The sequence below is a fragment of the Anopheles moucheti genome (genome assembly GCF_943734755.1).
Source record: "Anopheles moucheti chromosome X unlocalized genomic scaffold, idAnoMoucSN_F20_07 X_unloc_38, whole genome shotgun sequence".
Lineage (NCBI taxonomy): Eukaryota > Metazoa > Arthropoda > Insecta > Diptera > Culicidae > Anopheles > Anopheles moucheti.
The window spans coordinates 30,001-37,500 of record NW_026453546.1 but is presented as its reverse complement, the minus strand read 5'-3'; positions in this window follow the sequence as shown (position 1 = coordinate 37,500).

Sequence of the window (7,500 nt, the reverse complement as noted above, 5' to 3'; positions counted from 1 at the left end):
TGCTTCGATTCGTTCACTCCATTACTCTTGTCTGTGGTTTTCGTTTGCTTCGATTCGTTCAGTCCATTACCCTTGTTTGCGGTTTTCGTTTGCTTCGATTCGTTCAGTCCATTACTCTTGTATGTGATTTTCGTTTGCTTCGAGTCGTTCAGTCCATTACCCTTGTCTATGATTTTCGTTTGCTTCGAGTCGTTCAGTCCAATACTTACCTTTGTCTATGATTTTCGCTCTAGCCCAGTCGCCCTGCGCTCTGGAAATCACATTCCAACTCTATCACCGATAGTGCTCACACCTTGGAAACCACATTTCACCCGGGGAACCTTAGGGTGGATTTTGAGCCTTTCGGGATTGCGAAACCATCATTTAACACTCTAAACTTAATTTCCGCAATCCCAGACGCACTTTCCATATGGTCTCCAAAAATGCGTGTGAGCTGACCTGGTCCCTTATAATAGGCAATGAACACGATTTTGGCAAAATATTTTTATCAAAATTTTTTGACTCACCGGGTAAAATCGAATTTACTTGGGAAAAATGTTCTAGCAGGGGCCCTCCCATACAAAAATTTTTTCTTCTCAAAAATGATTTTCGTTTCACTTTTCATACTCAGGGGAGTCTAAAATTGATGTTTTGAGTCACCGTGAAAAAAAAATTTTTTTGACCCGAGCTTGTGTCGGCGACCCAAAATCGACGCACTTGGGAAAAATGTTCTAGCAGGGGCCCTCCCATACAAAAATTTTTTCTTCTCAAAAATGATTTTCGTTTCACTTTTCATACTCAGGGGAGTCTAAAATTGATGTTTTGAGTCACCGTGAAAAAAAAATTTTTTTTGACTCACCGGGTAAAATGGTCGCACTTGGGAAAAATGTTCTACCAGGGGCCCTCCCATACAAAAAATTTTTATTTCTCAAATCGATCCGTGGTTTCACTTTTCATACTCTAGGGCCCATTTGCTTCAACTTTGGAAAAAATTTTCGATGATGAAAAATTTTCGCCTTCGACGTCCATCGACCACTCGACCCGAACTTGGTACTTTTGTATGGAGGTACCCGAGTAGTGACTTTTTCATACAAAAATTTTTATTTCTCATATCGATCCGTGGTTTCACTTTTCATACTCTAGGGCCCAATTGCTTCAACTTTGGAAAAAATTTTCGATGATGAAAAATTTTCACCTTCGACGTCCATCGACCACTCGACCCGAACTTGGTACTTTTGTATGGAGGTACCCGAGTGGTGACTTTTTCATACAAAAATTTTTTTGCGAATACGTGTTCGTTCGCGATCATTTAGGCCATGAACAACAAGTCCGCTGCGATAGAAATAGTGCATTGTAGTTACTCGACGAGAAAAAAAATCGGGACTTAGAAAAATTTTTGAAAGTCAAATCGTATTGACTTCCAACAACACCTGATAATAAACACACATTGCCTGTTGCACCACAGATCGCATTTGACTTAACAAATCGCCTGTTGGTACGCACATCACCATCGACTTTACCAATCGCGTTTCGCACCGCTAATCCCACTTGGCGTGGAGCCACGCACATAATGTTGCGAGGAGAGTATTAATCGGGACTTAGCGTTTTAAGCTCGCGAACACTCCACTATGGGAGTGCACGCAAGCACCAACTGTACACACACAACACAACAATCACTCTCGCGAACACTCCATTCCCAAAGTGAACGCGAGCACCAGCAAGCATGGGTCGCCTGAGAGGATCGATGCGAACGCATCTCTACAACTCGCAGCTCCCAGCCTGTAGTCCCGTCGTTTGCGGGCGGTCGAAGGTGTCGAAACTAGTTGTATCCACGGTCGACGGAAACACAGCCACCAGGGTTCCCTGTGGTAAGGTACTTCCACGTGCAGCGTGCTCCCGCCCGTTGCGGCTCAGTCTAGTGCTATAGCGGGGATGAGACGTCAGTGTGCGCGGGGCAGCACCGACGGATCTCGGAGGGTTGTTAAGCCCGCTAGCTTCCGATCACCTAATGGGTTTGAGAAGCGCTATCAGCTCGGATTGGATACGACCTTAGAGGCGTTCAGGCATAATCCAGCGGACGTAGCGTCATACCAAAGTCCGGTCGAACTAGTATTGAGCCAGTGGTCCGTACCTGTGGTTCCTCTCGTACTGCACAGGAATTCCGTTAAGATAGCGGCAAACAGCACACACCAGTAGGGTAAAACTAACCTGTCTCACGACGGTCTAAACCCAGCTCACGTTCCCTTGAAAGGGTGAACAATCCTACGCTTGGTGAATTTTGCTTCACAATGATAGGAAGAGCCGACATCGAAGGATCAAAAAGCCACGTCGCTATGAACGCTTGGCGGCCACAAGCCAGTTATCCCTGTGGGTGTGCGTAGCTGTCATTCACGGTGTTAGGACGTGCCTCTGTGTCGCTCGTGTTAAAATACGAAAATCAGGGTGTAAAATTGCGAAAAAAGGGCTAAAAAGTGTTATAAACATTGAGTTTTAGTGCCTTTTACCTTTTAATGGTGGAAAAATAACAAAACAGGACGATGCTCGCCTGATAAAAGCGATATAAATCTCTCCCATACATTTTGTATGGGAACAAACAAGTGCTATTTATTCGCGAAAGGGACGACAAAAACATCAAGTGGCACGTTTATTACGTAGTGGCGACGCCGAAGAACAATTTTCCGGACGGTGGCAGTGTGGAAAACGCCACAAAACTGAGAAAAAAGTGCGTGAAAAACAGCGGCAGAGCGGCGTCAGGTGGATCGTCGCGTGTGTACGTGTTGACGTGTTGACGTTTGTGCTGACGTCATCGGCGTCATTGGCAAAGCTTTCGGCTCCGAGCTTTCGCCTTAGCCGAGACACGGGGCAGCGCCATCTATCGGAACTAACGGGAGACTTCATCAGTGGCGTCACCTGGTGGACGATAGCGGATTCAGCGGTAGCGGCGACAACAACCCGTGCGCTTGGGAGATTTCAACGTCGGTACCAGCGGGCAACCCGGGTCGGTGTATGCGGGTTGCATACCGACAGGCGGTGATCTCAACGCTGGATAAGGAGGCGATCCCGGGCAAAATATTTATTGGTTTTAAATATTTGTTTTCCGAAACTAATATTTATTTTTGGTTTTAGAGCAAATATAACAATAAATAAAAACCTTGATAGGCTGGCCTTCACAGGGCCATGGACAGGGGCTTAAGGGCGCGAACACTCTCGGTTGACGAACCGAGCGCAGCCACCACCAGGAGCAGATCGGCCATGAGCGCGGGCAAGCGGCTCACTGTCCCGCTAACGCCGGTGATGGAGGGTGTGGCTGTTAGTGGAGCCACGAGCTCCAGCAAGTATGCGGCCAGGTTGGTGACTGGCACTGGAGGTTCTCCGTCGAGCGAGGTGCGACGCATCATTAGCGAGGCGAAACTCGACAGCGAGATGTTGCTTGCGGTCGTCAAAAAGCTGGAGGAGCAGGTAACGCTCCTGCGAGTTCAGATGGAGGCGGCAGCTGAGCAGGCTCGGCAAGACCTCCGCGAGGCGCGTCTGGAGGCTCGGCAGCGGGAGGAGCGGCTGGTTGCTGACAATCAGCAGCTGCGCGAGGAGCTCCGGAAGGAGCGGGAGTTGTTGACGGCGCTGGTGGCACAGACCGTCGGGCAGAACCAGCAGCCAACTGCTGTGCAGCAGCAGCTGGAGCGGGCCACGCAGCAGAGCACGCAGCAGCGTGGATATCAGCAGGACGCGGTGGTGGCTACGAGCAAGCCACCTCAGACGACGGATGGCGGCTCCTGGGTTGAGGTGGTGCGTCGTAAGCCGCCACGTCAGCAGACGGCTGAGCAACAGCGGCAGCAACAGTGGCCACAGCTTCCGCAACGGCAGCAGCAACAGCAGCGGCAGCAACCGCAGCAACGACAACAGCCGCAACGGCCTCTGCCACAGCGGTCCGTGGTGCAGCAGCAGGTCATGCCGCGTCTGCAATCTGAGCCACGCAAGCAGCTGGCGAAGAAAAAGCTGGACGCCATCGAGGTAGCCCCAGGCGAGGGTCAGTCATGGACGGATGTTTACCAGCTGATCCGTAGTGCTCCGTCGTTGGCCGAAGACCAGGCCAAGCTAGGAGTCGGGCGACGGACGACGCGTGATCGGCTGGTCATGGACCTTCAAGAAGGCGTCAACGCGCAGGAAGTCCTGGAACGGGTGCAGCAGGTCTGCGCGCAGGCTGCAGCTCCGGCCACCACCCGTTTGGTGACGGAGACGGTTGAGGTCCGCCTTGATGAGGTGGACCCTTTAGCGGTTGCATCGGATGTGGCGATGGCGGTGAAAGCAGTTTGCTCGGAGTCGGTGAGCGAATCCGCCGTGCATCTCACGAAGGCGTGGAACGGCACGCAGACGGCGTATGTAAAGATGTCGGCCAAGGTGGCGGACCGTGTTCACCAGCAGCATGTGCGAGTGTTGCACACCTCCTGCCTGGCGACGCGACTGGCACCTCCGACTCGGGGACAACTGCGGTGCTTCAAGTGCCTGGAGCACGGACATCTGCGGCACCAGTGCAGGAGCGAGATCGACAGATCGGCGCACTGCATCCGTTGCGGTCAACCAGGCCACCTGGCCCGAGTCTGCACAGCGGAGGTGTGCTGCGCGGTTTGCAAGGGCCCTCACCGGGTGGGACATCCGTCCTGCACTCGGGTCTGAAGGTCCTGCAGATCAACCTCGGGCGCAGCCGGGTTGCACAGGACCTGATGCTGCAGACGGCACGGGAGCAGCGGGTGGACGTCGTCATTGCCTGCGAGCTGTACAAGCCGCCTCGGGATAACGGCAGATGGGCGGTGGATGAGGCGCAGAGTGTGGCAGTGGTCGCCACCGGGGCTTACCCCATCCAACGCCTGTGGGGTAGCGTCCATCCCGGGCTGGTGGTGGCCACAGTGGCAGGTGTCACCTTTGCCAGCTGTTACGTTTCGCCGAACATCGGGCCAGCGGACTTTGGCGCCTATCTCGAGGCGGTGGAGATGGCGTTGGTTGGTCACCAGCACATCGTGCTTGCCGGTGATTTCAACGCGTGGAGCCAGGAGTGGGGATGTCCCCGCACAACATCCAGGGGCCACTCGCTCATGGGGACGGTGCAGCATCTGCAGCTCGATGTTGTCAACCGCGGCAACGTACCCACCTTCATGGGCAACGGGGTTGCGCGCGAGAGCATCGTGGACGTCTCGTTCGCAAGCACCTCGATCGCCTTGTCCGGAACGTGGAGAGTGAGCTCCACCTTCACCCACAGCGACCATCGTTACGTGGAATATTCCGTCGGTGTGCCGGGTCGGCAGGGACAGCGGCAACAGCATCAGCCATCGCGGACGCACGGGAGCGTGGCTATCGCGACGCATGCCGGGATTCGCTGGAAGACCTCCCTCTTCCGCAGCGAGGACTACAAGACCGCCCTCGTCGACTGTCGCTTCGCAGAAGCTGATACGTCCGAGGCGCTGGTCGGAGCATTGACCCTCGCTTGCGACGCCATCATGGAGAGGGTAGGCAGGCCGAAGCAGCATCAACAGCCTCGGCTGTATTGGTGGACCCCGGAGCTGGGCGACTTGCGTCGGGAGTGTGAACTTGCCGAGGAGAGGCTTAGTGCTGCCACAGGTTCGGCGGACCGCGACGTGGCGACCGCTCGCCTTCACGACCTGCGACGACAGCTGCAGCGAGCGATCCAGGAGAGCCGGAGCGGGAAGCTGCAGGAGCTGATTGACGCAGTCGACAGCGACGTGTTTGGTCTCGGGTACCAGGTGGTGATGGCCAAGCTGCGTGGCCGAACACCGCAGGAGACCGACCGAGCGGTATTAGAGCCAATCGTTGACGCGCTCTTCCCGGCTCATCCCGCCTTCGAGTGGCCAGTCATCGAGCGGACGGACGACGAGGAGGCCCTACGACCCGTCACTGAAGCGGAGATCCTGGCGATGGCCGACAGGATGGCTCCGTCGAAGGCCCCGGGACTGGATGGGATCCCGAACGTCGCGGTGAAGGCCGCAATCAGAGAGCACCCGGCGACGTTTGCCCGGGTGTTCAATGATTTGCTGGAGAGAGGCGAGTTCCCGAAGGAATGGAAGGAGGCGCGGCTAGTCCTGGTGCCCAAACCGGGCAAGCCACCGGGCGATCCTGCGGCGAGTCGTCCGCTGCTCCTTGAGGGAGCAGTCCCGAAAATGTTCGAGAGGTGCGTCTTGGACCGCCTCAACGATCATTTGGAGGACAGCAGTGCCCCTCAACTGTCGCCGGAGCAATATGGCTTTCGTCGCGGGAGGTCGACGGTCCAGGCCATCCAGCGGGTCGTCGAGCGGGGCGAGTTTGCGCGCACATTCCACCGGACGAACGGACGCGATCCACGGTGTCTGGTGGTGGCAGCACTGGATGTCCAGAACGCTTTTAACACGGCGAGCTGGAGGGCGATCGCCACGGCCCTGGAGGAGAAACGCGTTCCGGCAGCGCTGAGGAGAATATTGCGCAGCTACTTCTCCGAGCGCGAGCTGGTCTACGAGACCAGTGAAGGACCGGTGCGCAGGAAGGTGTCGGCTGGCGTACCGCAGGGCTCCATTGTCGGTCCCACATTGTGGAACACAATGTACGACGGAGTCCTGCGGCTGGCGTTCCCAGACGGCGTGGAGGCGATTGGGTTCGCGGACGACCTGGTGGTGCTGGCGGGCGGCACGACGCCGCAGGAAGCGGCTGATCTTGCGCAGCTGGCGATCCAGATGATTGGCACGTGGATGGCAGAGCGTCACCTGCATCTTGCTCCGGCTAAGACGGAGATCATCATGGTGTCCACAATGCGGCGGGGCTATGCGCAGCCCTCGGTCTCCATCGAGGGGATACAGCGGCTGCCAACGCAGAGCCTCAAGTACCTGGGCGTGGTTTTGCACGAGCATCTGCTGTGGACCCCGCACGTTGAGTACGCCACGGCGAAGGCACTCCGTGCGGCGAAGGGGATCTCCCGACTGATGCAGAACCACGGAGGCCCCAAAGGAGCGAAGCGGCGGCTGCTGTCCTCGGTGGTGGATTCGACGCTCCGGTACGCTGCCCCGGTGTGGCATGAGGCCACCAACGTCAGGCGGTGCAGACGGATGCTGCAGAACGTGCAGGCGCAGTATGCAAGGCCGGTAGCCAGGACCTTCATATCGGTGAGATATGAGGTCGCCACGGTCCTGGCTAGCGTCATCCCGATCTGCCTGCAGATCCGGGAGGACGCTCGATGCTACCATCAGCATCAAACCACCGGCGCGCCATTGAGTCAACTGCGAGTGGAGGAGCGCGCGGCCACACTGCGTCAGTGGCAGGAGGAGTGGGACGCGTTGGCACCGGCGAGCCGGTTCACGGCGTGGACACACCGGGTGATCCCGGACATCGAGGGGTGGAAGAACCGTCGGTTTGGGGAGATGACCTTTCATCTCTCCCAAGTTCTCTCGGGCCACGGCTTCTTCCATGAATACCTGCATGTGCAGAGATTCACCCCCTCGCCGGACTGCGTGCGGTGCCCGGGTGTCGTCGAGTCGGCTGAGCACG